Raw genomic sequence first — 5,968 nt, 5'->3', positions numbered from 1 at the left:
GGTGGTTTAGTCACTCAGCTGTGTCGGACTCTTTGCAACCCCATGGACTGTAGCCCAACAGGCTCCTCTGTCCATGGAATTCTTCAGACAAGAATACTAGAGTGGGTTGCCATTCCCTTCTCCAGGGGATCTTCCCAACCCAAGGACTGAACCTACATCTCCTGCATTAGCAGGCAGTTCTTTACCACTGAGCCACCTAGGAAGCCCATGATATCGTACACGTCACTCATAGAGTATTCTTGCTGTTCCCTTCAATCAATACCTTCCCAAAGGTAACACACTTCTATCCTACAGCATGGACTGTTAGTTTTGCCCATATTCCTTTTATGTGCACATGGGACATTCTCTAGGATAGATTATATGTTAGATTACAAAAGAAGTTTCAGCAAGTTTAAGATTAAAAAGATACCGAGTATCTTTTCTGATCACAATGGCATGAAATTAGAGATCAAGAACAGGAGGAAAACTGTAAAATTCTCAAATATGTGGATACTAAACAACATACTCTTGAATAACCAATAGGTCAAAGATTTTAAAACAATTTTCTGTCTTCTAGTAATTGCCTTCTGCTTTTGAACTGTGGTGTTGGAGAAGACTCTTGAGAGTCCCTTAGACTGCAGGGAGATCCAACCAGTCCATTCTGAAGGAGATCAGCCCTGGGTGTTCTTTGGAAGGACTGATGCTAAAGCTGAAACTCCAATACTTTGGCCACCTCATGCAAAGAGTTGACTCATTGGAAAAGACTCTGATGCTGGGAGGGATTGGGGGCAGGAGGACAAGGAGACGACAGAGGATGAGATGGCTGGATGGCATTACCGACTCGATGGACCTGAGTTTGAGTGAACTCTGGGAGTTGGTGATGGAAAGGGAGGCCTGGTATGCTACAATTCATGGGGTCTCAAAGAGTCGGACATGACTGAGCAACTGAACTGAACTGAGTAATTGCCTTCATAACTAATTAACTTGGCCTCCCAGAGTTCTTGATTTCTTAATCTTCCTACATTTTCTACTGAACTTCTATGTCATATGAGGATTTGATTCATGTATATCCTTTCCTATTTTCCCCTCCTCAGTTTTGGTAGGTTGATTTTTTGTATTTTTCTGCTGATTGTCTTTACCAATTTTTCTTTCCCTTGTGCTTTTTAATTTAAGCCACTATGCTATGCATTGCTTTTCCTACATACGTGAAAAAATGTTTCTTGAGGTACATGAGGCCAGACACTTGTATGTTACTTTTCTGGGTGTAAATATTTTCTCCCTTTTGTATCTGAATGTATTTTTATCTTTGATTCAATCTGCATCACTTCAATTAAAAGACGAAAAATAAAACTCACATGGCAACCCTTGTGTCCATGAAATGGAAGCTTCATCAAATATTAAACCACACACACACACAAAACCAAATTCAGCACCTGCTTCTTCCTTTTATCTGAGTAACAAGGGTGAGAAACTCTTTAAATCCTCTTTGAGATCTATGTAAATGACCAAGACAGTTCGGTAGCAAGTGATCTTCAAAGTGGACATCCTTCCAACAAATGATTTCATTATTTCTAAAGGCAGATTGATGCCAAGAAGAAAAAAAAGATAAAGCAAAACCCATCTCTTTTATTACCCCTTGTCCTGTATTTCAGGATGAGGATGTGACATTGGATGGATTCTGTGATCATTTAGCAAATTTTAGACGGTTTTTATTGGGTGTGAGGCATGCAGTGATTGGAGTAAGAAGAAATTGAACCATGGAGTCAGATGTCCAGAAGTTCTGCCTAGAACTTTTTAGTTGTTTTTGACATTTGGTAATTATGTTGCTTAAAATGGGTTAGAGACAACCAACCCAGTTATGTTGACCTCCTATCAAACATTTATTTTGTTTGAATTTTTAGCTTGTAGTTCTTTAACTTTTAATGCTGTGAGATGCAGTGTGTCTCTCCCATACTTCAGATGAAGAAATGAGACTAAGTTTTCAGCTCATGTTAGGCAGAAATAAAGAAAGAATATCAGATGTCTTATCCAAGAATTTCCAGGTAACTGAGGGAGGAGGAGAGAAAAAAAGAGTGAGAGCAATCGGGGGACAAATGAGGTCAAGATGTCCTGGGAAAAAGCCAGAGGCGCCAGGAGAGCAGGACGACCTCACAAGGAAGCATCTTTTCATTATGAAGAAAAGTATTCCTGACTCCTAAATGTAGGTACGATTTAATAGGATTTTAATGTTGAAAATACTATTGAAAGAACTTACAAATATGTCTAGTAATGGGAGATTTAATAATATATTATACAGGAAGAAATGATTGGTTTTGCTTATCTTAATCTTAGTAAAAGAAGACACAAGGGACCTGGAACTTTAATAATTTTGGAAGAAGGAATTAATCTTTTTGTTTACCCAGTGTCTTGTCTTTGGTGAGCAATGAGATTTTGGAGGATGAAAATTTTAACCTGCCTGATAGAAATATAGTGCAAACCAGACACATAATTTAAGATTTTCTTGTGCCCACATTATAAAAAGTAGAAAAGAAACAGGTAAAATTAATTTTTAAAGTTTTAATTTAAACTTTTTCTTCCAGTTTTATTGAAGTATAACTGACATATATGTAAATACATACATATATACATATATCTGAATAGTTTAAGGTGTATAGCATAATGATTAGACTTACATACATCATGAAATTATTATTGCAATGAGTTTAATAAACATCCATTGTCTCACATGCATAGAAAATTAAGGAAATAGAAAAAAATACTTTTCCTTGTGATGAGAACTCTCAGGTTTTATTCTCTGAACAACTTTCATATATGGCATAGAGCAGTGTTAATTATATGTGTCATATTGTACATTATATCCCTAAAACTCATTTATCTTATAACTGGAAATTTGTAACTTTTGACCCCTTTCTTCTGATTCGCCACCCTATACCCACCTTCACTGACCACAAATCTGATCTCTTATTCTGTTTGTTTCTGAAGTATAGTTGACCTTCAACGCTGTTAGTTCCCATTACACAAGACAGGGATTTGATATTTCTATACATTTCAAGTGCTTATTTAATTTATATGCAGAGTACATCATGAGAAACGCTGAACTGGAAGAAGCACAAGCTGGAATCAAGATTGCCGGGAGAAATATCAATAACCTCAGATATACAGATGACACCACCCTTAGGGCAGAAAGTAAAGAGGAACTAAAAAGCCTCTTGATGAAAGTGAAAATGGAGAGTGAAAAAGTTGGCTTAAAGCTCAACATTCAGAAAATGAAGATCATGGCATCCGGTCCCACCACTTCATGGCAAATAGATGGGGAAACAGTGGAAACAATGTCAGACTTTATTTTTTCTGGGCTCCAAAATCACTGCAGATGGTGACTGCAGCCATGAAATTAAAAGACGCTTACTCCTTGGAAGGAAAGTTATGACTAACCTAGATAGCATATTCAAAAGCAGAGACATTACTTTGCTAACAAAGGTTCATCTAGTCAAGGCTGTGATTTTTCCTGTGGTCATGTATGGATGTGAGAGTTGGACTGTGAAGAAGGCTGAGTGCCGAAGAATTGATGCTTTTGAACTGTGGTGTTGGAGAAGACTCCTGAGAGTCCCTTGGACTGCAAGGAGATCCCACCAGTCCATTCTGAAGATCAGCCCTGGGATTTCTTTGGAAGGAATGATACTAAAGTTGAAACTTCAGTACTTTGGCCACCTCATGCGAAGAGCTGACTCATTGGAAAAGACTCTGATGCTGGGAGGGATTAGGGGCAGGAGGAGAAGGGGACGACAGAGGATGAGATGGCTGGATGGCATCACTGACTCGATGGACGTGAGTCTGGGTGAACTCTGGGAGTTGGTGATGGACAGGGAGGCCTGGCGTGCTGCGATTCATGGGGTCACAAAGAGTCAGACACGACTGAGCGACTGAACTGAACTGAACTGATAAATTTCAAAATGATCACCAGGGTAAAACTAGTTACAATATGTCAATGTAAAGACATTACCTATTTATTGACTGTATTCCCCACACTGGACAGGTCACCCCCATGATTCATTTATTTTGCAGCTGAAAGTTTGTAGCTCTTAATCTCCCTCACCTATTTCTTTGTTCTCCCAACCTTTCCCCTCTGGCAATGATCTGTTTGTTCTCTGTATCTATACCTGTTTCTGAAACAGGTAAATTAATTTTAATCATGTATTTCATTTAATCCAACATATTGAAAATGTTCATTTCAAACATAATCAACATAAAAATTATTAATGAGATAGTGTACATGTTTTTCATTCTAACTTTTGAATGTCAGTGTATTTTCCTTATTGATTGGGCATCATAATTGAGACACACCATTTTTAATAGTTTAAGTAATTTGCAGGCAATTAAACCGACTGTGCTCTCTTCCCCGTAGGAGCCTGGTGTGCGATGGCTACAGAAAGCAACCTCCTTGACAATGTATTCAGCCTGTTGCCTGTATGGGTTGCCCTAAGGGACCTTGGAGACAGCCCTTTCCAGTGGACATTCATGACTGGCATGCTGCCCCCAGTCTAGCTCCAGACAGATATGTGTGGTGCTTTTGGAAAGCCCCAGGGCACAGTGGCCAGGGTCCACATTGGTCAAGTCATAATGTCCAAGCTGCAGAACAAAGAGCATGTGATTGAAGCCCTCAATAGGGGGGCCTGGCCTCCAGAAAACCCACATCTCCAAGGAGTGGGTATTTACTAAGTTTAAAGCAGATGAATTTGAAGATATGGTGGCATTTGGCAAAACTAATACAATTATGTAAAGTTTAAAAATAAAATAAAATTAAATTAAAAAATGAAGATATGGTGGCAGAAAAGCAGCTTACCCTGGATGGCTGTGGGGCCAAATACATCCCTAATAATGTTCCCCTGGACGGATGGTTGGTCTTTTGCTCACAAGAGCCTTGGCGCCAGCCTCCTTACTCACGACCACCAATAAGTCCTATTTTCTTGTGTTCCCCCAAAATAGTTAAAGTAAAATGGATATCTATCAAAACTATAAAATTGCATTTCACAGGAAAACATGTTTTACACTTCAGTTTGAAGACAAATGATTTAAAATGAAATGAAGAATTCAGTTCCTCAGTGACATTAGCCCTATTTCAAGCACTGAGCAATCACATGACCATGGGCAGCTGTTCTGGACAGGACAGCTCTCATTAAGGGTTAGCCTCTCACCTAAGGCCAACACAGAGAGGGTTAAAAAATCAGAGAAGTGTATCACCATTTCAGAGGTGCCCTTCCTACTTTGTCACAGGCTTTATGCTTGAATGTCCCACAGACCCTCAGAGTTTGAATCTCTGGAGGTCCAGTCGTTAAGACTTGCCTTCCAATGTAGGGTTCAGGCAATCCGAGCCTGGTGCCCATCTTCCAGCAAGAATTTCTTGGGTTAGCATAGACTTAGTTCATGCACATAATGGCTTCATTGGCTGAATTGTGTGCCCCTGCATTCCTGTGTTGAAACCCTTACTCCGCAGCAACTCAGCATCTGATTGTACATGGAGGCAGGGCCTTTAAAGAGGTAATGATGTTACAGTGAGGTCACTAAAGTGGGCCCTAATCCAGCATGACCTGTGTCCTTATAAGCGAATAAATGTGGGCACAAGGAGAGACCTGAGACCAGCATGCACACAGAGGAAAGGCCGTGTGAGGACTCGGTGAGAAGGTGTTTTCTGTTAACAAGGGAGATGGGCTTCAGAAAAACTACCCCTACAGACAGACTGATCTTGGACTTCCAGATTCCAGAAATATGAGAGAAGAAAACTCTGCTGTTGAAGCAACCCGGGCTGTGCTATTTTGTTATGGGGGCTCGAGCAGCTAATAACGCCTGACATAGACAGGGTTAAAAAAAATCAGAGCAGTGCATCACCATTTCAGAGGTGCTCTTCCCACTGTGTCACAGGCTTCATGCCTGAATGATCCTCGGAGCTTGGATCTCTGGAGGTCCAGTGGTTTAGACTTAAGACTTTGCCTTT

General features: G+C 40.1%; 1 non-coding gene across 1 annotated transcript; it reads left to right on the top strand.

Annotated features, from left to right (window-relative positions):
• The first annotated feature begins 4,342 nt into the window (after window positions 1–4,342).
• Window positions 4,343–4,477, top strand: LOC138990615 (small nucleolar RNA SNORA70). The gene has a single exon (XR_011466738.1). It is a non-coding gene; the product is annotated as a small nucleolar RNA SNORA70 (small nucleolar RNA).
• Window positions 4,478–5,968: the final 1,491 nt, after the last annotated feature.

Source organism: Bos mutus, chromosome 13 (genome assembly GCF_027580195.1).
Source record: "Bos mutus isolate GX-2022 chromosome 13, NWIPB_WYAK_1.1, whole genome shotgun sequence".
NCBI lineage: Eukaryota > Metazoa > Chordata > Mammalia > Artiodactyla > Bovidae > Bos > Bos mutus.
This window is presented reverse-complemented; position numbering and strand designations above follow the sequence as displayed.